Genomic DNA, 27643 nt, shown 5'->3' with positions numbered 1-27643 from the left:
TCTATTTGCCAGAAAGTAATGAAACCTGTTGCCGTGATCTTAGTTTTTTTTATTTATTTTTATGTTAAGCTTCATGCCACCTTTTTTACACTATCCGCTATCATTCAAGAAGCTTCTCAATTCTTATTCACTTTCTACTGTCAGAGTGGATTTGTTGTGGGGTACATCCACATGTTATGGGGTGTAATGTTGAACCCCCAGTTTCGGGAAGGATACCTTTTGCAAGAATGCAAGACTCCAAAACTTAACTTAAAAGTAAAAATAGAGATTTATTAGAATTATTGGCCAGCAAAACAGAATGAGTGGAACAACCCTGGTGGGTTGCTCCCAGAATGCTTCAGTTCTGGAGTTTTTATATTCTTTACAACAGTGAGTATGTGATGCCGTGTCATGGTGTGGATGTGACTCTAGAGTGGTAAACACTCAGGCATTTGGTGGGGCGTTCAGTCATCTGAACAGGTCTGCCTGAAGACCCTCATATTTTAGGGAACAGATGGATGCCTGAGATACTGTTATAGGGGTCCAAATGGTGAACCCCTGGGTTCAGGTGAAGATCCCGGAGACTTATCCCAATAAATTGAGTCTGAACCAACAATACAAAATGCAAAGGGACTTTATTGTCTTAGCTTAAGCTAAGAGTCTCACCTCGAAAGGCTGATGGGGGACCCCAAGCTGTGCCAAGCTGGGTTTTTTAAGGGGTAGTAGGCAGCAGGGGATAGGATAGGATAGGGAAGAGGGATGTCTGTAGCCTGCAGGAGACAGGATAGGGGGAGGTCTGGAAGGTAGGAATTCCTACAGACAAGCCTGTTTCACTATAGTGTCATACAGGGGTCTGGATTTTTAATTCTGGCTCTTTCTAGGTTCCTCACCAGAAGGAAACCTTTCTCAAGAATGAGAGTACTCCAAACTTAGCCTAAAAGTAAAAAGAAAAATTTATTAGTAAGATAGAATTAATGGCCAGCAAGACAGCATGAGTGAACAATCATGGGGGGGTTGCCCCAAGACATGGCACGGCAGCATGAGTGGAGCAAACTATCGGGGGTTGCTCCCCAAGTGCCCCAGTTCAGGGATTTTTATATTCTTTACAGTAGTGTGACTTCTTGCACTCAGGCTTTTGGTGGGTGGGGTCTGCCTGAAATCCTCGGGGTTTAGGCTATCTAGGTGTGGCCCTCTCTTTGTCTCAATCTAAAGGACTTCAAAGGATAATGGTCTTTGCCTCAGGAGTCACAAGGACAGGAAGGGGGAAGGGAATTTCCCTGTTCACAGCCTGCCTGAGTTAAGGGGTACAGGGTCCCTGCCATCTCTGCACAGTGCCCATGTCAGTACAGCACAATGGTATCAAGGTGTAGCCTGGAGGTGCATCTCTATATCCATCTCAAACTAAAGGACAATCCAAAGATGTTAATAATCTCAGGGTCTTACAGAAGCTATCAGATGTTCTTGGGTTAGGAGTCACAAGGACAGAAAGGAGCAAGGAAATTTCCTTGCTTACTGTTTGCCTGGGGTAAGGGGCTTCAATGCCCATGCCAATATCATCTACACATCTGAGATTGTCGATATTTCTCTCAGTAACCTTTATTTTGGCTTTTGAGTCATTCATCCCCCTATTCCATATGATGTAGTCTGCATAGAAATTAAATAAATAAGGTAACAATATACAGCCTTGTCATTCTCCTTTCCCAATCTTAAAACAATTAATTGTTCCACATTTGGATCTTACTCTTGACTTAGTCTTGACTCACATACAGATTCCTTGGGAGACAAGTAAGATGAACTGGTACTCCTGTCTCTGAGAACTTGTTACATTTTGTAGTGATTCACACATTCAAAGGCTTTAGTGTAGTCAGTGAAGCAGAAGTAGATGTTTTTTTTCGGGAACTACCTCACTTAATTCCTAATCTAGAAAAGGTTGGCAATTTGGTCTCTAGTTCCTCTTCCTTTTGGAAAACCAGCCTGCTCTTCTGGAAATTATTAGTTCACATAGTGCAGAAGCCTATATTGCAGAATTTTAAGCATAACCTTGCTGCCCTGTGAAATCAGCACAACTGTTCAGTAACTGGAACATTATTTTGTATAATACTTACCTTTTATGTTCAGAAGGTATTATTTATGTATGTCTGGGTGTATTTATACATAGACACACAAAAGACTTTATGCAGATGGGCGTTTTCATCATCAAACAAGGTAAAATTATGGTACCACAAATGCTACAAAGGACTTTGACACTATGAAATTGATATTCCTAAAGCATAGATCTGACCACATCAACCCCTTGTTCAAGAAGCTTGCTTTATTTATTTATTTATTTGTTTGTTTGTTTGTTTGTTTGTGTTCATTCATTCATTCATTTATTTATTTATTTTGTGCTATATTGTTTTTTTTTATTTATTAATAAGTAATCCTATCATCTCCACTAACATAACAGACTTGTATGTTTGGCATTTAAAAACCCTTCACAGTCTAGCTTGACATTATTCTTTTTCATGGACTCCACCTAATAGCCAACTGGCTTACTTACTATTCCCTGTATGTGATATTCTCTCTTCTACCATTCTTCTTTGCCTGGAATGCCCTCCTTTCCTTCCTTTTGTAATCTCTATAAGAGTTAGCTGAACCTGGCATATAGTTGATGACTAATAAATGCTTGTTTAAAGTCAAGAATTCATCACTGAATTAAAATATTCAAATTATAAGAAGGGGTATATCATACTTTGATATTTGCATAATAATTTAAATATTCTTATGTACTTAACATACAACTATTCATGATTAATTAAATTATGCTATTTAAATTGAGCCTCTCTCCTGGTCTATTATTTTTAGTAGGAACTGTTATTAATCAGCAGCTAGTAAGGAAAAGATGGGTAATATCAAGAAGAGATTTATTTCCTATGTAGATAATACACAGATTAGATGTTGTTCATTTGAGAAATGATAGTTGCCCCAATTTTGGATTTGTTTTTGAGTGAATGAACTTAGAATGGCCCTTCAATTAAATTCAATGAACATTTATTCATTAATTGCCTATGTATAATGCAATGTACCAAGACATGGAGGAAAAAAAATATAACCCTCAAACTCCTCCACTCAAAGATTTGGGTGAGGAAGTGATCAGTTTAACTTTAATAGCTAAATCATTCCTTATTGTTACTGACTATTGTACTCTAATTCTTCTGAAGAAATCATCTTATTTAGGAGAAATCTGTAAAAAGAAAGAGAACATGCATCTATTAAATGCCTGTTTTATGCTAGGCACTGTTCTAAACACCTTACAAATATTCTCTCATTTGAATAATTGAAAACCTTAAATTCTAAAACTACCCAAAATAACATGTCACTAGGATATTTTTACTTTGCCTACTTTAGCCATCATCAGTGGAGGTAAAATGTAATTACTGTCTATAATAAAAAATCACAGTGTGAGAGCTTGACGAGCCTAAAGTAGCCACTTATTCCAAATTACTTTCCTCTACTCCAGTGAGGGAGACTTCACACCCTTAAAAGTATCCTTGCCCACTGTTGGACAGTACTAAGTCAGAGAAAATTTCTCATCAGTACTCTTTATTTTGCCTCTTTTCTACATCTACCTCTTGCTCCTAGTTCTACCCTCAAGACCAGAGAGAACAAGTCTATTTCTCTGTTGTATGTTGCAACCTCTTAACTATTTAAAGTTATTTATCATTCTTTTCTCCAAGCTAAACATTTCCAGTTGCTTCAGCTCATTCTTATATGATATAGTTTCAAGGCCCTTCACCATTCTGGTTTGCCCTCCTCTGGATGCCTTCCAATTTTAAGTATCTTCCCTAAACTGTGACACCCAGAATGGATCACTTCTCCAGATGTAGACTGACCCAGGAAGAATACAAAACTGGACTGTTGCCTCTAAATTCCTGGAAACTATTCCTTTCTTAATACAGCTCTAGCTTTAGATTTTTTGACTGCCACATTATACTATTGGCTGAGCATTTTGCAGCGCACTGGAATCCTCAGATCTTTCTCAAAATAGTGGCCTCTTCTATATTGTACTTATGAAACTGATTTTTGGAACCCACATGTAGAGTTTACATTTACGCCTGTTGCAAGCTTTCTTTTTAAATTCAGCCCCTAGAGCCTGGGAATCCTTTTGGATACTGAATCTGCCATCCAACATGTTAGTTCTCTCTTCCTACTGTCTTTAACCAAATCACTGAAATAAAACCAAAACAACACAGTGATGAGTAGTACTAGATTTCTGAAGCTCTCCACTGAAGACCTGCCAGGCTGTCTTTAAACTTCTAAGAAAAGTATACTCAAATGAGTATAACCACTTACTCTCTATTTACAAAGATGTGGTCTTTGTTGTATTAAATTCAATTTTTATTCCATTCAACATGTATTAAAATTAGGCACTTGTGGTGTTGATAACAAAGACCTAGCTTAATTCATATGACTTTCATAGCATAGTGTACTTCTCTCTACCTTTTTTATAGAGTAATAAACATGTGATATTTCTTAACACCTTAGTAAACTATATTTCTATAGCATTTCCAAGATCTACTAACTACTAAAAGGTAACCTTTTTCAGAAAAAAAAGAAAGATAATCTGGCTTGACATTTGTGATAATAACATAGGATCTTTATTTACTATGACATATTCCTTGTTGTATTAAATTCAGTTTCAGTTTAACTCAACAAACATTAATTTAAGTACTTTCTTTGTAATAAAAAGTTCCAGATTTTTATTTATGCTCATATGTTATTTATAGGAATTTAAAATCTTGTTCTAAACATATTCCTATATTGAAACTGAGAATTTAATGAAGTCATAGTAAATTACATTTTCATTGAGTTTAATGAATAGTGGACTATTCATTAGTTCAGTAGTTAATATGACTACTTACACTCACACAATTTCAAACCTGGGAACATTCAGTATTTTGTTTTTTTTTTTAATATCCATCAGCAAAATTTCTTTCTTGTAAATAGATGAGTCAATACAATAGTCATGAATGAGAATAGGAAATGAAGGCTTCTTTAACCTCTAGCTTTAAAATGATTTAACCCATTTAATCAAGTGTTCTGGAATCAATAAGCCTGGGATAGACTGAAATGTAGAATTTCAACAACAGCCCAGTTATCACACTCCATAGAAGAAATCACTTAGCCATTTCTGCTACCATTAATGTTAATAATTGTCTAATGTTAACAATTTTTGTAACATGTGACTTTCTGGTGTTCTTTTTAGTTTAGTATATACAATGCTTTGTCAGAGTAGGAGAGAAAGCTTTATGAATTTTGTTACTCATAGTTCATTCTTCTAGGTATGCTTAGCACTAAGTCAAAAGTATTAGTAGTGCATTTGCTACTTATTGTAAAATTTGTCCACAGCTGTTAAATATCAAGAATTTACTTTTGGGCTCAATAAAAAATACTTTCCTAGAAAGTTATTATGTTGAATTACAAGTGGTATTCAGTCAAATATTCAATCTTTTCATTTACTATATGTCTTTAGGGTTTAGTATATACTTAAAAGATCTATAATTACATGTTATATATAAATACATATATTACATTGTTACATTTTATATATATACATATATATATATTTTTTTTTTCTTCCTTCACTCTTAGGCTATTGTAAGGGATTTACTATAGTAAGGGACTTTTCTGGGTTTTTATAAAACCATAGGCCAGCTTTGGAGTGAGATTGGAGATACTTTTTGTTTGGTAAGAACCAAGGATTTTTTATTAAGTGACTTCTTAAATTAAGCTCTTTCTGCCTCCAAGGTTTCGTAAAGATTTTTGCAAGTGAATTTTGGCATTAGGTTTGTTTTCGAAATTGTGATTTTTTTTTAATATTATGAGACTAATATTGTTGAGCCCTCTTATTTTCTTCTTTGTTTTCAAATGGCATTCACAATGTACTATATACTGATACATTTGCTCCCAAGTTTGATCTAATTAACATGATTATAAATAAGAGATTCAGAGTTTGAAAAATCAGAACTATACTCTTAGGCCTGGAAGGGACCTTCCAGGTCATCTAATCCAAATGATTATCAGAATTGTCCAAAGTCATGTGCAAGTAAGTGGCAGATCCAGGATTTGAACCAATATTCTCTGACCCTTAGTCCAGTGTATTCTTTCAGTATACTAATCTACCTGTGGAAGTATTGCTACTGGAATTGCTAGTGGAAAATTTATTAACTGTGTATTGCTTTTGACCTAGATAAGTAGCATTATAAAAAGGAAAGAAACCATTATAATTTCTTTTAGTCATTCAGTAAACATTTTTTTTTTAAAACCCTTGTACTTCGGTGTATTGTCTCATAGGTGGAAGATTGGTAAGGGTGGGCAATGGGGGTCAAGTGACTTGCCCAGGGTCACATAGCTGGGAAGTGGCTGAGGCCGGGTTTGAACCTAGGACCTCCTGTCTCTAGGCCTGACTCTCACTCCACTGAGCTACCCAGCTGCCCCTCAGTAAACATTTTTAAGTGCTTACTATGAGCCAGGTGCCATCCTAAGCACTGGGGATTCAAAGAAAAGTAAAGGACAATTCCTGCCTTCAAAGAGCTCGTAATCTAATAGGACAGCAACATATAAATATGTACAAACAAGATATATATCTATATCTATCTATATATTTTTTCCCCAGTTTACTTGCAGCACTTTTATTTTTCCTTACACAATGACATATTGGCATTACAATTCCCAACTCTTAGAATGACTTACAAATTTTGGTATTCTACTGTCATGTGAAAACATTAAGGCAACGTACAAAAATCTTATATAAATTAACTAGATGCACAAATTTACAGAGGTTGTAAATGCAACTTTTTTGTATTTCTTATGGGGGTGGGAGGAGGGAGAGAGAGAGAGAGAGAGAGAGAGAGAGAGAGAGAGAGAGAGAGAGAGAGAGAGAGAGAGAGAGAGAGAATATAAGAAATCATCAACAGAGTGAAATTATGACCATTCAAGAAAGGCTTCCTATAGAAGGCATAATTTTTTCTGGGATTTGAAGAAGCCAAGTTATCCAGGAGGTAGAGAGGAGGAGGGGAACATTCTATACCTGAGGAAAAGTAAATGAAAATGTCCAGAGTCTGGAGAGGGAATATCTTATAAAGGAATAGCAGGGAATCCATTGTCACTGGATTGAAGAGTACAGGGGAATATAAGGGGTAATGTTATGTAATAAAACAGAAGGGTAGAAAATTAGGTTATTAATGGCTCTTTATATTTGTTCCTGGACATGAGAAGTAGCTACTGGAGGTTATTGAGAGAGGAAAGGGGAGATATGGACTCATCTCATCTTTAGGAGACCACTTTGACAGCTGAGTAAAAGACAGGAATGAGAAGAGTCTTGGGTCAGGCAGACCAACCAGCAGGTTTTTGCAAAGAGTTCAGGCATGAAGATCTATATGAGAGTGGTGACAATGTCAAGGAAAGAACATGGCACATTCAAGGGATGATACCAAGCTAAATTGGCAACAAATTGGATATATGGTGGAGTGAGAGAAAGTAAGGAGTTGAGACTGACACCTAACTCATGAGTCTGGAGAACTGGCAGGATAGTGATTTCCTCTACAGTAATAAGTAGGTTTGGAAGGATAGTGTATTTGAAGTAAAGAAAATGAGATCATTTTTAGACATGTTTGATATCAGTGGAGACTTCTTCTGCCAGCTGGATATGCAAGACTAGAGGTCACCAAAGAAGTTAGAAGATAGATGATTAGATTTATATCATTATCTTGGTGATGATCATTAAATCTGTGAGAACTGATGAGATTACAAAGTGAAATAATACATAGAGAAAAGAGGGCCCAGTACAGAACCCTGTGGAATAGCCATGGTTAATCTGCCCAACCTGGATGAAGATCCAGCAAAGGAGCCTGAGAAGAAACAGTTGGATAGTCAGTAGACGATGAGACTGAACATAAGAGAAAGAGTGAAGATGATAAAGGTGGCAAGCTTTTTTAGAAAATGGGATGAAATGATAATACTCAAGCATGCATAGTGTTAGTATCCTGAAGTTTATTTATTAATTTATTATAATTTCAAGCACCTGCCCTATTCTGTTAATATGAATCATTGACTTTAGATCTGTATTTGGATGTTGTTTGCCTTTCCCAAACTGTTTAACTTCATGTCAATCAAGATTCCTCCCCGGAGTTGTTTCTTTTTGTTCTTTAATACAACTATTCTGGGACTCTTGAGCCTTTAGCAATCTCTTGTCCTGGGTATTTATGTGAATAGAAGTGATCTTACAAAGAGGCCTAGGATTCAGAAGACTAGAATTCTGCTTTCTACCTCCAACTTACTGGCTTCAATGGGTCATTTCAGCATCCTGGGCTTCAGTTTCCTCACCTGTAAAATGAGATGGATGAGCTAGATGATCTGTAAGCTTCCTTTCCTTTTTAAATTTCTGATTCTCTAATTGTGTGTACAACACCTCATTTGTGATTCCAGCCCAGCAGTGAGACTAATCCAAGTTTTAGGTTTCTGGCCAGGCAGGTTATTAGAGCTGTCTCTTGGGAAGCCTATCACTCCCTTTTATTCTCTCACACATTTCAGTTTACAGAGCCCAAAGGAGCAGCCTAACCTAGCCCTCTTCTTGAAGACTTTGAGGTTATCTGGGATGGCTGAAAGTCAAAGAGTGGCAGGGCTAATGGCAGGCAATTGACCCATCTTTTCATATCTCAATCTTAAATTCAGGTTTTAGTTCCTACATTATGTGACTTAAAGCTGTATTCTAAACATGCCCTTCCTAACAAAGCCTCTAGTCCAACAATTAACGTCTGAGTGATGTATGACTTACCTGGGAAATTGTTTTTAATTAGGCTACAAAGCCTCAAATGTCAATGAAAGAATTGTGGGAAACAATTGCATATTTAATATCAAAGGCTCTACTCACAAGTCTTCTGCTACTGTTGTTATCTGATAGATACTAATATGGCAGCAATCAGTTTGCTTCAGCAACAACAACAAAAAATGCCGGTCAAGTCTGAAAGCAGAGCTCTGCTTTTGACAGGCTGGCAGCATCTTAGAAGAAAATGTCAGGGTCAATAGAATCTGATTTACTGACAGTTTAGCTTTTTTCTGTGTTATAGAAAATGGTTTGAAAGTTGGCTTTTATCAAAAACAGAAATGGCCACTTAGAATGATAAAACAATAGTAGAAAGCTTAGTCATTTTCCACTTATAAAGTGATACTTTCATAAAAATAAACAATGCAAACTAAAGAGAGCCAAAACAATTACTCAGAGAAATAGTTGCATTTTTTCCATCCTTGTGCTCTGATTTAAAACAACTGTGTCCAGCTGTAATTGGGGAGAAATCAGTGGTTTGTATTCCACTAAGTAACCCCTTCCTGATCCCTTTGAGATAAAATGTAAAAGAAAAGAGCCAGCTTGTGTAGGTATTCAATGATTATTTAGATTCTCTCTTACTTCCAAGAAATAAGGGCCCAGAGGAAATTCAGCTTTTGCATACCAATTGAGCTTTTCTTAATCTTTTAAAAATGATTGCTTATTTCATTTTATTAAAACTATTTTAAATTTTATAGATTCATTATTTATCTTAGTTTTATTTTACTTATAGTTTATCATTTTCTTTGTCCTCTTCCAATTCTTTCACCTCTCCCCAGATTTTAAATCCTTAATTAACCAACATTCTTCAAAGATAAGAAATCACAAAAAATAGATTTTTGTTTTGCTGTAGATTATATGCAACTCATCTATAAGCTCCTAGAGGGCAAGAACCAGCATTCTGGATGGCAGCACCATATAGTCAATCATTCAGTCAACTTACCATGTTATAAGTCCTGGGGATATAAGGAATGGCAAAAATATGGTTCCTACCCTTAAGAAGCCAATTCTCATTGGGAAAGACAACATGCAAACCACTGTGACATATAAGATATGTACTATTTAGATAAAGGTAATTTCTGAGGAAATACAGGATAGGTGATAAAAGAATAGAATTTGATTAAGAAAACTAAATTTCAAATCCTGGCTGTACCATTTATGTAGTAGAGGGAACCAACCTAACTTGGACAAGTCATTTACCATCTCTGTCATCAGTTTTTTCTTTGTAAACTGAAGAGATTGGATTAAATGTCCTCTAAGGAACCTTCCAAAGTGAGATCTATGATCCTATGATTTCCCAAAAATGTTAGCATTGTACTTTGTCCTCCTTTAAGCCCTCAATTATTGATTTTGCCAAATAACTGAACAGAGGATTTTTTTTGTTCAATACTTGTTAAAATATCTTTCTAAGATAGATTAATGCAGGTTCCTGCCTTAATAAATTCAGTAAATTGATCAGAATTTAGACTTCAGTGACACAAGACCATTTCAGTGTCAGTCTGCTTAGTGGAAGGAGTCTTAAAGATGCAAATGTAAAAATTGTGGGCTGTTGAGTTAAATATATTCTTTCAGGATATCTCTTGGAAGTTTGCTTTTTGTTTTTGGTCTTTTTAAATGTTTTCTTTTATCCTAAGTATAAGAGAAAAAAATAGGATGATGGCTTCAACAAGTTTTCATGGAGTCCTTAGAAACTTTCAGAAGTGGTAGAACTTTAGACCCTTCTTTGCCTTTCCCATTTTATAGTGATTTGCCTCTGTTCATCTAGCTGCCTAATGGAGACATTACGTTCTGATTGCAAGTGTGCTGGACCCTCATCACGACAGACTTGGGTTCTGTTATTTAACTTCCTATTACTTGTGACTTCTCTTTAAGTGACAATTTTCCCTCTCTAAAGGTAGGACAGTGATATTTAGGGAGGGTTGTTAAGAATCTCTAACAAGATGATACATGTAAGTAACATTCTCTGCAAGCTTGTAAAACACTGAAAAAACATAAGGTAGTAGAGGAGGAGAAGGAGCAATGACAGCAGCAAACATAGGAGGAGAGACTAGTTCACTTGTCTACTACTTTTATCCTGGCTATTCTCCATTGTCTGAGAGCTCTTCTTCCCCTTTCTACTGCTTAGTTACTCTGACTTTCCTTTAAGATTCAGTTCAAAACTTACCTTTTCCAAGATGTCTTTTTCTTCCTTAAGAAAGGAACCAATGTGTGTTGACTTTCTCTGCATCTCTAGGGCTTAGCATTGGTATTGTGGAAAATATAGGTAATGGAGGGCACCAGGGATGTTAAAATATAATCTAAATAGTTGTGGGTACACACACTGGGTTATAGGAAAGACAGGACCAGGATAGACCAGAGATCACAGCTGAGCTGCTTCTAACTGACAAAAATGGATGCTGACCAGCTGTCACCAGCTCACCACCAGGCCAGGGCCTTTGGAACCAACAGACTAGGTAAAAGGTTTAAACAGTTTTAATATTCAACTAAAAGGTGGGATAGGGATTTCTACTCTAAAACTTAAAACCTAATGACAAAACCACAGGGCAAAGGGGAGGACTTTTCTCTCCTCTAACTTAGTGACCTAAGCAGACAGGGCCAAGGGAGCAGTACAGGAGTCACAGAGAAGGTTGCATCAAACCTGGTTCTAGCCAGATTTGAGCAGCACAGCAAATGGGTCTGAGAGTGGCTTTGGGAATCTCACAGTAATCCACAGATGTCAGGATGCCAAAACCCTAGGGTGGTCCAAGATATCCAAGAAGAAAGAGTATGCTTGAGATGCTGTCCACCTGATCCCAAACTTCTCCTCTTCTTGGTGCTTCTCTGTTGTTCTTGTCCTCTTTGTTAGAATCCACCACCACACAGGATCCCAGGGAAATCAGGATGCAGGGTGTCCTTTGCTCTGACATCTCCCAGGGCTAACAACAGTTTTTGTCAACCCTTAATGGAGTCTTTCTCTCTCTCAGGGCACAAGCACTTTCTTCCTGCTCCTTCATTCTATCTTAGAATTCTCCAGCTCCAGCTCCTTCCTGCTAGGTACATCCTTAATACTTAATTAACTAACTAATCTTCCTCACAATAGTATGTGGCACATAGTGAGCTTGACCCCTTACCCTTCTACTGCTAAACACTGCTCTGGTTCCTTTGGATTCATATTGATGTTTTAAATGTAACTTAGATTTTACATGAGAATAAAGAAATCCAACTCTATTTGTGTCACTTTTATGGAGAACAAAGATAGAGAGTGTTTATTGCATCAATATTGTTTTGCCAATAAACACTCCCATTCCTAAATTGAAAATGGCTTAATCCCTGTAGTGTGTTACCATTGTGACTAAGCAGGTATGCTATATTTTACTTTCACTTCACATTTGGCTGGTTTATGGGGCCCAAACACATCCCATGGTTGTGATTGAATTTTAAAAACACAAAAACTTCAGTCTTTATTATGCTTGGGGATTACAGTGTGCAGATAAATTTCTCCGCCCTGTTATCTAATCATTGGCACATCCCAACAATCCTCAATGAATTGTTTTTCTTCCTCAAAGACAGAGATTATAATTGTTATGTAGACTCTTGCCATCTTCTAGGGCTTATGGTCCATAAGGTGAGGATGAGCTCTTAGCAGCAACTAAGAAGGAACACCCATTTGCAAGAAGATAGATAAGGGACTTTTGACATTTGTGCTTAGACTGCTGGACTGAGATTTTAAATCCATCTTTAATAGTATGAGATTATTGCCAAATGCCCTCATATAACAAGACTGAACACAACAAATAGGATGCAAATGATGACTCTTTGCAGTGTACCACAATACTGAAGCTCTCTTTCTCTGACACTTTACCTCCACCTAGAAATTTGTTTTTGTCTTCTCCCAGGCTGCCTACAAACTCCTACATATACTTTTATTTATTTATTTATTTTAAGCCCTTAACTTCTGTGTTTTGGCTCATAGGTGGAAGAGTGGTAAGGATGGGCAATGGGGGTCAAGTGACTTGCCCAGGGTCACACAGCTGGGAAGTGTCTGAGGCCGAATTTGAACCTAGGACCTCCCATCTCTAGGCCTGACTCTCAATCCACTGAGCTACCCAATTGCTCCCTACATATACTTTTAGAAATGTGTTTTCACTACCCTCTGCCTTTTATTGCTCTTTAATCATTAACCAAAACAATCCTGACACTGCTTTGTTTTCTTCCTGCGGAATGTCTTGAAGTATTTATTAGTTGAGTCTGAGATGTGGCTGGTTTGTTGTCTTGCCCATTCCCCACCCACATAGGTTATTTTCATCCAATTACATTAATAATTTCTATATTCCTGGTGTCTGGTTGGTCAGAACTAGCCTATTGTTGTTTGCTATCAGAATTTAAATCTAGCCTTTGTGTAGGCATTAGTAGTTTTCAAGTTCATTTATCTTCCAGAGAGGAAAATTTCTTCCCCATGAGTAATTTGTGTTTCAGAGGCCTTACCTCTTTTGGTTTCGTCTTTTGGGATAACCAAAGTTTTTATGGACATCCAAAAGATTGTCTTTTCTTTTGGAAGAGTATTTTCAGAGTTGCTGGGTAGTTAATGAGATTGAGATGGGCAAGATCCATTTTCCTTTGATTTTCAACAAACCATATTATACTTCTTTTACTAGACATCATTGTTTGATTTCTATGATATTGATATGAATTGTTTTTGGTGGAAATTATGATTTTTACACAGACTCTCCTCATTTTGTTCCTGTAGGGTTTCTGATTCACAAGCTGAGCCTCTGCTTTTTTTTTTTTTTTTTTTTTTTTTTGTAGCAGTTATGGAAGAGCACACTTGTATAAGAAAATAGGCGAAAGATTATTTTGATAAAGCACCTAGGTGGCTTCAAATAGGTAGGGTTCCAGGTTTGGAGTCAGAAGTCCCAAGTTCAAATTTGATCTCAAATACTTAACAAGCTGTGTGACCTTGGGCAAGTAACCTCACCGTGTAAAATGAGCTGAAGAAGGAAATGGCAAAACACTGCAGTATCTTTGCCAAAAAAAAACTCAGATGGGTTGTGAAGAGTCAGACACAATTCAAACAAGAGAATAAAATGGGGATAATAAAATAGCACTTACCTCACAGTCTTATGAGGTTCAAATGAAATAATAACTATAAAGTACTTAGCATAGTTCCTAGCTTATAGAAAATTCTGTATAAATGTTAGTTATAATAATGATTATTATTTGTGTTTATATTCATAGATCTAAAGCTGGAAGGTACCTCAGAGAACATCTATTCAAATCCTTCCATTATTTTATAGATATAGAAACTAAGACCCAAGGTAGTAAGTCATCAAGCTTGGAATTGAACCATTGTTCTCTGACTTCAAATCCTAAATTTTACAGATTAGTCAACTGAGGACAAAGAAGCAAAGTTACTTTTCTAAGGTCACAAAGGTTAGGAAGTAACAGAGCAGAGCCTTTGACTGCAATTCTGGGGCTCTCTTTTACTATGTTCTGCTGCCCTAAGTAGAAAATTCTGTGCTACTTTTTTTTTTAGATATATGATGTACTTCTTCTTAGTAACTTGCCGCATGACTTTTATAATTGTCTTATGAGGTTCAGTATATCTGAGAAAGTTGAATCTGGAATTTAGCTCTGATGATATCATTTGAATACTACCAGTCTGTAATCTGTTCCTTGATTCTTTAGGAATCAAGAAAATATTCTCATTTTTTTTTTGCTCATATTTGTTTTTATATTTCCTGAAATATGGTATTCAAATTCTTTCTTAACATTTTTTTCAGGAAGGATGATATTTGGTGATTTTAGCTTACTTCACCAACCTCCATCCTCTAATTCCATCATTTTTAATGTTACTGTTCTAAATTTATCTTGGTGGTTATTCTGCCTCATTTCCTTTTTTACTTCTAGCAGTTCAAATTTTTTTCTCTTTGAAGAATTCTCATTTTTATTTATGTCACTTATCCCCACATAATTCCAAATTAGCAAATAAATATTTTTTTAAACTCTGTGTTTCAACCACTTTTCTTAACCCTAAAGATTAAAGAAAGTCAAAAGACAGAGTCTGCTCTCAAGAAGCTCATAGTCTAATGGGGGAGACAATATGCAATCAACTATGAATATATAACACCAATTTACAATAAATTGGAGATAATCAACAGAGGAAGGGCACTAGAATTAAGGAATTCACAATATCATAGATTATCAGCTATAGGAAATCATAGAAGATTTCTAGTCTCACTACTTTATTATTGGGTTTTTCTTCTTCTTAGCTTTGTTTCTCTTTTTTCTTCTAGTGACAGTTCTTTCCTTATCATGTTAGGTTCTCCATAATTTTCTTTACAGGCATTGTTAATGTTAATTTCTTATTCTTTCATATGACATATCTTTACTTTTACTTAATCCAAAGTATTTATCCATTGGAACACTTTTTTTTTTGCTTGTTTCTTTGACTAGACCTTTTCCTTTAGCTTAGAATATTTTTTATTTTGTGGTTTGGGTTAGTTTTTATTGAGGAGGTTGGACCCTATTTTAATTTCTTATGCCAACACTTACTTATATGTCCTACTTTGCCAAAGAGTTTTTGCTATACCATATTTTACTTTTTAATTCTTTAATTATACATTAATACAATATAAAACTAAGAGAATAATTTTAAAAAATTGTAAATCATGTCAAGCATAATCTGACGTTATATAACTAAATACCAACACAGAGATTAGAAGTGAGTGAAAATAGAATTACCCCTTTGAATTAATTAAATAGGCAGGATGGCATATGGCAGATTGTAACCTGACCCTGTTCAGATCCACTAAGATTGATTTAACTTAGAAAACAGAGGTACAAGCAACACTCCTTCAATTCCGTTATTAGAAGACATAATATATTGAAATACATCAGACGTACTAAGAGCTCAACTTGTAGAAATATTTGTAGGCAAAAGGCACTGCCATGGAAAGGCATTGCCATAGAAAGCAAACCACACACGCACATAAAATAGAATGGTGATATGAATCTTTTTATAATGCATCAGTACTGTATTTTTCATAACAAAATTGAAAGCAAATTTAATGAGTTATAAGGATTCTATTTTACTTTTTTCTCAGTGATATCTTCAACTCCTAGTAATATCACAACATATTGCAAATCACTGTGGGGGAATAATACATAACTTCATAACCAGAGTAGATCAGAATATATGAAGAATTGATTAGTTGCTTAAATTTAAAGATGGAAAACTAAAAAATCTGAAGGAATCCAAACTTTGTGCTTAGGAAAATGGGAGAATGTCCTTTGATTGGAGAATGGCTGAACAAATTGTGGTATCTGTTGGTGATGGAATACTATTGTGCTCAAGGGAATAAAGAACTGGAGGAATTCCATGTGAACTGGAATGACCTCCAGGAATTGATGCAGAGCAAAAGGAGCAGAACCAGGAGAACATTGTACACAGAAACTGATACACTGTGGTACCCTCGAACATAACCGACTTATCTACTAGCAGCAATGCAAGGATTCAGAGAAAGGCTGAGGGACTTATGAGAATGAAAACCAGCCACATTCAGAGGAAGAACTGTGGGAGGAGAAGCACAGAAGAAAAGCAACTGCTTGAACACATGGGCTGATGGGGATATTATTGGGGATGAAGACACTAAATGGTAACTCTAGCCCAACTATGAATAATATGGAATTAGAGCTTAATCAATGATACATGTAAAACCCAGTGGAATTGTGCGTCGGCCAAGTGGGGTTAGAGGGATTTGGGGGAGAGGGAAAGAACATGAAATATGTAACTATGGGAAAATATTCAAAAAATTGTGCTTACAACAAACGAAAGAAGTATAACCTACTAACAAAACAGTACAAAAATAATGCTATTATCTCCCACGATTTTGAAAAAAGTTTGGGTACACTTAAAATAGATCTTTTTAAAACTATTTTTGTGCCCCACTAATAGACCAACTCTACCAAATTAAAAGTAATTCAAAAAAATCTACTTTCTGCTATAACCATTATTAATGAATTCATTTAAGCACAATATTTGACAGTGTAAAAAATACTTCAAGACTTGCATATAGTGGTATTTTTAATAGGCATTAATACATTAAAGAAGGATGCCTGTGTGTGTGTGTGTGTGTGTGTGTGTGTGTGTGTGTGTGTGTGTATGCCACTCTTAAGGACAGATATAAAATACTATCATGGCCAAAATGGTTCCTGAAAACTGTTGAAGACATGCAGAAACACAATGGAAGATTACATCATTATCTTGTCATTATTGAAGTAGAAAATATGAATAATTTATTATCTGATTAAAGGCAACAAAGCAATAAAAATTATAGAATGGATTCCAGAAAATGAATTTATATCAGAAATTCTTTGTACCCTTAATGAAATATTAAAAGTCAAAGTCAAAGGTTGTACAAGGAAGCAAAACAACACAGAGAAGAAAATAAACAATTTTCTATCAATTTCAAACTATACTATATAGTCTTAAAATATAAATTAATGCACATAAAGAATCCCCAAAGGAGGGTGTGGAAATTTTCTGATTGTTTATTTAAATAAATAAATGAAAGTTGTTTATTTAATCAAAAGAAAGCCAACATAATAAAAATATAACCTGGATCAAATGTGAAACAGAAAATTTGTTACTATTAATATAATGAACCATTGATGAATTATTTCAAGAGAAATGGCTGAAATCCTACCTTCTCTATAAATGGGAGACCAGCAAGTCAGGATAGATCCATAATTATTTATTTATGCTTCACAGTAACACATTAATTACTAGCAAAATATTTCAACAAGTTCCTCTGATTCAAGGCTGATCCTACTGAAGACATTACACTTTTAAAACCAAAAGATGAGAATGCAATTGATATAGATCAATTATATGTGTGTGTACCTTCTAGAGAGCATTCACAGCTTGTTTTACTCCAAAAGGAGTAAATATTTATGTACTATGAAAAGCAATATATTGACAGGAGCAAAAAGGGCAAAAAATATCAGGGATATAAAGCTCACTATTGAGACAGTAATTACTGAACAAGCCATCCAAAAGAGCCATAGCATTTATACGACCTTTATTGATTATTCACAAAACTTTTTGACCCAGTTCCTTACTTATGGCTTATTCATGTAGTTCAGATGCATAAAACAAATTCAAGCATAGTGAAAACACTCAAGTGTTTGGTGTCCATATGGAAAACCCTTCTTTATATAGCATGACACCCACACAATAATGTCAAGAACAATTTACTTTAAATGTTGTACATTTCAGTGAGACAATATGGACATGCCCAGCTTTGAACCCATTACCATCATTCTTGAATTGAATGGAGGATAGTGTTCAAGTTAAAGATATAATCATACCTTAAGCATCATAGTAATCACTTATTAGATGACATTGAGTTGTGTATCTTTACTCAGCATATTTAACAGCTACTTTGTCTTGTGGAAATTTTCCTCAGTGATTTCCAAATGTCATTCAGACTCAATAAGTCTAAAATTTTTAATACATATTTCAGAAGAATAAATAACTGTTTTGAGCTCAAATTCAAAGTACATATTGAGCCACTGAATGAAGACAATGTTTACAAATACCTCAGTCTTCAGGCAAACAACAATGAGTATAAAACTATCAAGGTGAAAGCTGAGGCTGTTTATCTGGAAACTGAATGACATTCTACAATCAAAGCTTAGTTGGACTTTGGAACTATAAAATGAATTAAAATGGATATAGAATATTGTGTTTTAAATAGGATATTTGGCCCAGAACTCAAAACCAAGGACAACAGGTGGAAATTACTGAAAGATAAATTTACATTTGGTGTTAGTGAAAACTTTTTAACAGTAAGAATGGGCTACCCTGAGAAATATGGGTTCTTACTCCTTAGAAATCTTCAAGTAGAGATTGAAGAAAAACTTGTGGGGCATGTGATAGCAGGGATTCTTTTCATGTATCACTAAGACCAGGTGGTTGCTGAGGTTCTTTGTAACTCTCAAAATCTGTGATCCTCTTTTTTCTGCTATTGATGGTTTTAGTCAAATACTCTTAGTTTTTCAGTTAAATAGTAAAGTTTGTGGAGACAAAAAAGCAAAAGTATTATTATTAAATTAAGACTCTAATGAGACATATCCATGAACCATGAAAGTATGAATAATAAGCCATTTCCAAATTAGTGAACTCAGTGTTGAGGCCACATTTTTTAAAAATTGAATATTGTGGAAAATATAAGTAAGGTAATGGGGTCACCTGGGATATTAGAAATAAACTAAGTGGTTTGTGGGAACACACACACTGGGATTTATGAGAGACTATGGAAAGACCAGAGTTTACTGGATTCCTACAGGAATGGCAGTTGATCTTAACTGTCACTTAGCTTCCACTAGGCCAGAGTATAGTAGCAGGCTGACAAGGTAAAAGGGACTTAACAGCTTTAATTATGTTTGACTAAAAGGTGGGAAAGGGATTTCTATACTTAAAATCTAAAGGATAAAACCACAGGGCAATGGGAGGACTTATTCTACTCTTAAGTGATCTAAATTAACAGGGCCCAAGGAGCTGTAAATGAAGTCTCTGTCTCAGACCTGGAACCTGCCAGGCTTGAGTACAGCTTAGGGGCTTTTGTGGCTTTGGGATTCTCACTGCAATCCACTGGTGATCTCTGGATGCCAGGAGTCAAAGTTGTCTCAGGTACCAAGTAGTGAGGGTTTTGCTTGAAGCACTGTCCACCAGAACTCAAACTTCTCCTCCTCCCTTGGCTCTGTAGATCTTGTCCTTTTTGCTAGATGCCACACCACACAGGATCCCAGGGAAAATCAGGATGCAAGATGTCCTTTTACTCTGAGTGCTCCCAGGGCTAACCACAGTTTGTGTTAACCCCTCATGGAGTCCCTTCTCAAAGCCAAGTCACCTCTTCCTGCTCCTTCATTCCAACCTGTAATTCCCAGCTCCAGCTCCTTCCTGCTATGTACTTAATACCTAATCAATACCTAATCAATACCTAATCTAATCTTCCTCACAACAATATTAATTCCAAAATCTAGGTCTGTGGTTTCAGCAAAATTACAAACTAGTTATTCAAAACTCAAAAAACAAAGTGCCTTGATTTTTTTTAAAAGTGGAATCATGATGAACTTTTACAATTCTGCAAGCTAAAACTGAGTATCCACTTAGGCTAATAGATGAGAAAATGAAAATTGTAGTGAAATATTTCTTTTTTTCTTTCTTTTCTTTTTTTTTTCTTGACCAGAGAGGGCAGAATTGGAAGCAATGTGCAAAAGTTACAGAGAGGCAAGTTTATACTTAACATTATAGGTCATAGATCTACATGATGTAAGGGCCAATTACAGCTATCATAATAAGGAATGAACTAAACCCTCTCATGAAATCATAGATTCCTCTTCATAGTAGATATAGAAGCGACTGGGTTGGGATGCCACTTCTCAGAGGGACTTTTTATTTAGTTAACAGATAGAACTAGGTAATCTCTGAGGACTCCTTTTCAACTCTATAATTCTATTAAATTTTTTAAAAGTGAATGTGACTGCCAGTTTCAAAAATCCTGAGAACCTCTTCTTAAAAGGTTCATTTTCCATATAGGTTAATGAATAGACTTAAATGAGGCAAAGTCTACATAGGTAGGAAAATGTAGAGAAATGTTTTTTTCTCCTATCCAAGCATTTATTTGTTTCAATCAGAAGTTAGATCCCTTTTAAAATACTTGAGAATACTTTGTCTTATATCCATTATTTACTGCTTCTATAGCTGTTATTGATGTGGTGTTATGTATGGTAATACTGTAATGATAAATACTTCTTTTAATTACCTCTATGCCATAATAATTTTTAAAGATCACCTTGTTTTTCTATTAACAGTTATGATGCCTACACCTAGCCTTGATTATTTCCTCTTTCCTACCAGGAAATGTTTTTTTCTGCCATGTGAAAGGAGGGGACACAGGTTATCCATTCACAAAACATTTAAAGCGCATTAAGAGAAAGACATGCAATGTGTGGTTGGGTTTATTATTCTTCCTTTGTTTCCTAATGTATTCCTCTTCTCAACCTCAGTCTCTGGCTAGTGTTACTATGGCACCTTAGTTGTGGTATGGAAAACAAGCTAATTAGTTTCTTTGGAACAGACAATAGTGGCACATCTTGAGGCACCGGCATCTGGCGCTCTCAGCCCCCATCCCTGCCTGCCTGAGGAGGAGTGGGGCCCTGGGGTTGTCTCACAGTTTTCCAAATATTTTCCTGGTATGACACAGCCTTCTTTATGTTTCCTTTTGCTTCTGTGAATGGTTATTTGTGTGGGTTTTTTTTTTCCTTAAAAAATCACTAATCCCACACTCAGCTGGTCCCCCTTCAGTCTTCTATCTGCACACAGTAAGCCACACAGAGCAATTTGGTGCTATTTCTGCCCTCACATTTCCCTGACCAGGGTTCTTCACTTTCTGTAAGCAATGTTTATCTTCTTGATTTTAGTCAGAAATTTTATTTTTTAAGCCAAATGGAATATTTTTCAGAGCCATAGGGCATTCCTTCTCTACACAAAAAGAAGCCTGATGGTTTGGGGAGGTTGGGTTTGGGTTTTTTTTTTTGGTTTTGTTTTTGCTTCTTTTGATATGGCACTTAGTAGACACACATGTTATTTGTCATATGGCTATTATCTACTCATAATTGCTCATATATCGGGAGATTTACTGTAAAGAGTTGTAATTATCAAGGCATCAGTTTTCCTCTTCATTTTTTTTTGGGGTAGGTAGTACACAAAGAGGGTAAATCAAGACTCATGATTTTATTAATAAAAGTTATTTCCATTGAGTAAACATCTACTAATAGAGTTGTGCTTATTCTGCACCTGATAGCCTTTTTTAAAAATATGTTTTATTTCCTTAAATATTTCACAATTACATGTAAAATTTTTTTGAACAATCCTTTTAAAAAAATATTACTTCCAAATTCACTCTTCCCTTGTCCTCAATCCCCTCCTTGAAAAGACAAGCAATTTGAAATCAATTTTACTTGTGAAGTCATACAAAACACATTTCTATATTAGCAAAAAAGAAAACATAGACAACAAAAAGAAAAATAAAGTTGAAAAAGGTATGCTTCAATTTGCATTCAGAGTTAATCAGTTTTCTCTCTAGAAAAAGATAGTGTTTTCATCTTGTTACCTTGATCAGAGTAACTAAGTCTTTCTCATTTGATCATCCTTACAATAAGTGATCCTGGTAGTCTTAAAGAGTTTCCTGGATCACTGAGAGGTTAAGTGAATTATTTGTACAGGGACACATAGCCAAACCCACATTTTCCTGACTTGGAGGCTTTATCTCCACCCACCATGTAACACCAAGAAGATATTTGGAAATGTATTTGATGGGCAGCTGGGTAGCTCAGTGGATTGAGAACCAGGCCTACAGATGGGAGGTCTTGGGTTTGAAATTGGCCTCAGACACTTCCTAGCTGTGTGACCCTGGGCAAGTCACTTAACCCTCATTGCCTAGCCTTTACCGTACTTCTGCCTTGGATCCCATACACAGTCAATTCTAAGACAGAAGGTAAGAATTAAGAGAGAGAGAGAGAGAGAGAGAGAGAGAGAGAGAGAGAGAGAGAGAGAGAAGAGAAGAGAAGAGAAGAGAAGAGAAGAGAAGAGAAGAGAAGAGAAGAGAAGAGAAGAGAAGAGAAGAGAAGAGAAGAGAAGAGAAGAGAAGAGAAGAGAAAATGTATCTAACCATGAAGAATACTGATGCAGACCAACTTACAAATGATCACATCTAAAGTAAATTCTGAACTAAATCTACAACATTGATATGATAGATGCTATTGCAGGGGAAAGTGACTTCTTTTTCTATTATCAAATTGCAATTTATCACTTGATTTTTGGCATCCCTTTATAGGATGATCTAGGAAACTATTGTGGAAAAATCTGTAGGGAATGTTATCCTATGTGAACTTTGTCTTTCTTTGCCCCTTACAGGGTTCTGATGAAGTTACCTTTTGGCAGTGACTCACTTCACTGATAAACTGGAATTGTATTCATATATAATTATAATTCTTACTTTTATCCAGCTAATGGAATCTGGATTGCTCTTGTTTTTATCAGCATACCCAAAAGTGTGGCATGGATAATTTTGTCTAGATCCAAATCATTCTCCTTTTTTGACTGTTTCCTAAGAATGCTCAGTTAAACAAAATTCTTTCCTAAATACTAAGGGGTAAGACCACTAATAAGATCTCAGAATGACTAGAATATTTTAGCCACAGACTTGGCACTTCTTTTTCCAATAATATCGCATTCCTTTTATTGTTTTATTTTGAATTTTCCTGTAGTCTGGAACATGCAGTTTAGTAAGACTAGATATATCAAAGAAAATTATGGTTGACATCAGTTTTTAAAGTCTTTCCAATATAGTGTTATATAAATCTCAAAATATTTGAATACTGAATATTTACTTAAAAAATAAGAGATAAGTCAAAATGGGTTGAATTTAAATTGTAAATTTTCTTCTTTTTTAAAAAGCCTGTTGTTTTTGTAAGTTCATGGCCTTCACTACTGAGAACCAAAATGCATGTCACATTATCTGCATCATAATACCCTTGTGGCATATTTTAAAGAAAAATACACAGAAACGCATATCTTGGAACTCTTGCCAGTGTTACTCTCCAGGGGAATAATGTTCTGCACCTTAAATTACAATCAGATGGATTTTAGCACAGATCAAGTTTTCAGTCTAAAATTGGTGAGAAGCCTAATTATTTGACCAGGTTACTATTTATGTAGACCACTCCACAGCTATCTGTGGTTTATCCACAGCTGGCAGTGTGCTAGCTCTGGAAGGTTTTTATTTTATGCTGGAACTTTTTTTTTTTTTTTTTTTTTTTTTTTAAGAAAAAAAAGCTTTAAACTCTGCTCATTAGATGAAACACTAAAAGTCAGTACATATTACTATGGAGACAAGATGTTATATAAACTGTTCACTTTAATTCTGCAAGTTACCAAAATAGCAAAGGAAGCAGCTTGTTTGCTTGTTGTTTTCAAGTGACATGATATTTGGTGGACTAGGGGACAAAACACTTTTTAAATAGTTTGATTGCTATGACCATTACTCTTTTAAGAATCTCTAAACTCACTTTAGATAAATTATGGGATAGATTGTGACTATCATGATAAAATGAGATTATATACAATAGCAATAAAGAACTTTCTTAATGATTGTTAGAAATAATGTTAAATTGGCATAGGTTACGAATACTATTTTCATTATAAAAATCTGTTGTCAATTTCTTGGTATTTGTGAGACCAATCTTTCAAAGGACTGGTACAAATGGCTTCTCCATATGAATGCACTCTATAATGCAGAAAAGTAAAGCTTCTAAATAACAAAGTTAATCTTATTCTTCCTACTTCAATACTTTGATCATCAATAGACTATTTCATTGACATTTTAAAAGAATTGCTCCCCTGCCTCCTACCACTTTTTATTTGATTTTGGGAACTTAATTGGGTATATCACAAAAAATGAAATTGACTCTATCTTAACAGAGAAGAAACCAAAGTCCTTCTATATTTATCACTATTAAAATATTCTCCAAAGCATTAAAATGACCTCCTAATTGCCAAACCCAATTTCCTCTCCTACCCACCCTTTCAGATTTCATCATCCCTGACCTTCTTGTAACTCTCAGTTCTACCTTCTACTCTCAGTTCTACCTTCTACTAGTTCCTATTGCTTTGGTTTCCTAAATACCACCCTGAACAGTTACTCTTATTATCTCTTCAGCTGTTCCTTCTCCAACCATTTTTTTAACTTTTCATTCTCTTCTCAGTTCATTAATATATGGGTTGTTATTCAAGGATCTATTCATATCTCTTCTCTTCAAATCTCCTTCCTCAAGAATCTCATTTACTCCTGTTACTTCAATGAACACTTCAATAGTCTTCTTCATCTTTCATCCTCATCTCTAGTCCTGACATCTAAACTTCAAACTCAGATTAGGAACTGCCAGCATGGTGAACATCTCCACCTTGCATGTCTGTACCAGCAGCTCAGATTCAGTATGTACCTACCTTAGCTATTATCTTTCCTCTGGAGCTTGTTCCTCCTTCTGAATTTATCATTTGTCATAATATCAATCATCAACCTGCCTTTCATGTTTGTAAGCACAGATTTATCTTTGACTCTTTTCTCTCCTTTAAAAAAAAATAAACTTTATTGATCTCTTTTACTTTTATGTCACCTACGTTTCTTTTTATCAAAATTCTTATCTTTTTTGTCTTACAATCAATACTAAGTATTGGTTCCAAGGCAAAAGACAAATAAGGGCTAGGCAGTTGGGGTTAAGTGCCTTCTCCAGAGTCACCCAGCTAGGAAGTGTCTGAGACTAGATTTGAACTAAGAATCTCTGGTTTTAAGGCCTGGCTGTCGAACCACTGAGCCACTTAGCTGCCTCTACATCACCTTCATTTCCCTATGTTTTCCTTCTTCCCAGAGAATCATCTTTAATAACAACAAATAAAAAATAGGGGAAAAGAAAGTTCAGACATAGGAAAAAGTTTGACATTATATACAATGTTCCATACCCATAATCCTCCATTTCTTCAAAGAAATGGCAGGAGGTATTTTTTCCTAATTAATAACAGTAATAGTGGTGGTAATGATGATACTTGGAATTTATGGAGTGCTTTAAAGGTTACAAAGTCTATATTGTCTCACTAGACACCCTCATAAATGGCTAGTTATTTTTTGCCCCATTTTACAGATAGAGAAGTTATATGACTTCTCATAGTCACACAGCTAGCAAAGGTAGGTAGGCAGCAAAGGTAGGATTTGAACTCAAGCTTTCCTGACACATATCCAGCACCATTCATCATGTCCCATTGCCTGTCTCCTTTATGTTTCATATCTAGGTAGTTTCCTAAATCTCTTAATCCTGTCACCATAAATTTTCCATTATCTTGCTACTGTTTTCTGTTCCCAATCCCCCTATCTTAGTATAGGACCCCCTTTGCACATGTCCGGATTGTTTCAGTAGCCCCCTTATAAGGTCTCCTGTGTCTTCTGCTACTCTCCTCCCCTCATTTATCCTCTGGCCTGCTCTTAACTCTGGTCATGTCATTACTTTGTTCATGTTTCTTCAGTAGCTCTTACTTGTTTACTAGGAAGAGTTAACTTGGGGTATTTTCACCATTGCCCATGAAGTCCATGCTCCAGCCCAACCACACTACTGTCCCTTTTAACAGATGCATTCTGAGCTTTCCTCACTCTTTGTCTTGGTTTGTGCTATTCCATGTGACTAGAATGTCTTCCTGACCTCCTTTCCCTATTTAATTACTAGTCATCACTTACTTGTAAAAATTTTATTTTTTCAGTTAACAAAAATCTATGATCGTCTTACCTCTCTCCCACTGAAAAAGAAAGAAAAATAAAATCCTTGAAATAAATACTCACAGGCATGTAAAATGTAATTTCCACATTGACCACATCCAAAAAAAAAGTATCAACCATACATATGCTGCATCCAACATAAGAAGCATCTCAATATTGACCCTCTGGAATCCTAGCTAATCAGCTCAGAGATTCTTAAGTCTTTCAAAGCTGTCTGTCTTTAAAATGTTATAATTATATAAATTGTTCTCTGGTTTCTGCTTATTTCATTCTGCATCAGTTCAAACAAGTCTTTCTTGGTTTCTCTAAAAACATTCCCTTTGTAATTTCTGATCGCACAAGTAATAATCCATCACATGCAGATACCATAATTGTGCATCCATTCTCCAATTGATGGTCAGTCATTAGTTTCCTGTTTTTTGCTATCAGAAAAAGAGCTGCTATAAATATTTGTGTATGTATGGACCTTTTTATTCCTTCTTTGATCTCTTTGGAGTCTAGGGCTGTAGTGGTATCTCTACATCAAACGGTATATTCAGCTTAATAATTTCTGGGCCATTGTTCCACATTGCTTTCCAGAATAGCTGGGCCTGGTCACAGTTCTACCAACTGTGCATTCGTCAACTTTGCTAATCTGATACCATCCATAATGTGCCCCACCACAAACGCCATCTACTTTGAAACCTTGCTTCATCCCCTCATATCACATAAGGCCCTGCATTAATGGGTTTCTTATGTAATATTTTCTATTGTAGCTATTTATTACTATATCCTGGCTCCCTATGAAGCTCTGAGCTTCAGGAGGAGTTGGAATAAGCCACTTAATAAATGTTTTTTGAATTGAATCTTTACCATTGCATATTTTTGTGCTCTCTCTATAGTCAGTACTAAATAATATTTGTTGATTATTTTTGTGGCTGTGGCATATTTGTTGCCTTTCTGGATTCAAAGGCACATTGAGGTATAGAAGGCTGTTTACATCAAATAATATTCAGTTTAGTGTTCCTTAGACTTCACTGTTGTCTTATTTTTTTTTCCTTGGGAGGGTTGGTGCATACCTATGATTTCAAAGTATTAGGGAATTCACAGTAAGGAAACTCCCTCTACCAGTTCAGATTAGTAATTGCTCTTCGGCTTATATTTTTAGTGTGTTACCTGGGGTTCTGGGAGTTTAAGGATTTGTCTCTAGTCACAGAACTAGAATGTATGAGAGGCAGCGCTTAAACCCAGTTCTTCCTGGTTAGCATAATATCCCATCCTTATCTCATCTTGCCTCAGAATCTTTGATAGAGAACCTTTAATAAGGGTGGTCTCCTATCTCTAGTTTCCTAGTTACTGACCCACAAAATAGAGTAAAAAAGCTTTTTCAAGTTTGGTTGACCCAAATGGTTGGCTCCATGAGTTATCCTTATTATCTTTCTAATTTTGAAAT

The 27643-nt window shown here is 35.6% G+C and overlaps 1 protein-coding gene across 2 annotated transcripts in view; it reads left to right on the top strand.

Annotated features, from left to right (window-relative positions):
* The window catches only part of ADK (adenosine kinase), a 599089-nt gene that overhangs the window by 404742 nt on the left and 166704 nt on the right, over positions 1 to 27643 (top strand). The window lies entirely within an intron of this gene.

This window comes from Gracilinanus agilis, chromosome 2 (genome assembly GCF_016433145.1).
Source record: "Gracilinanus agilis isolate LMUSP501 chromosome 2, AgileGrace, whole genome shotgun sequence".
Taxonomy (NCBI): domain Eukaryota; kingdom Metazoa; phylum Chordata; class Mammalia; order Didelphimorphia; family Didelphidae; genus Gracilinanus; species Gracilinanus agilis.
The sequence above is the reverse complement of the archived record's forward strand: the minus strand, read 5'-3'. Positions and strand labels throughout refer to the sequence as shown.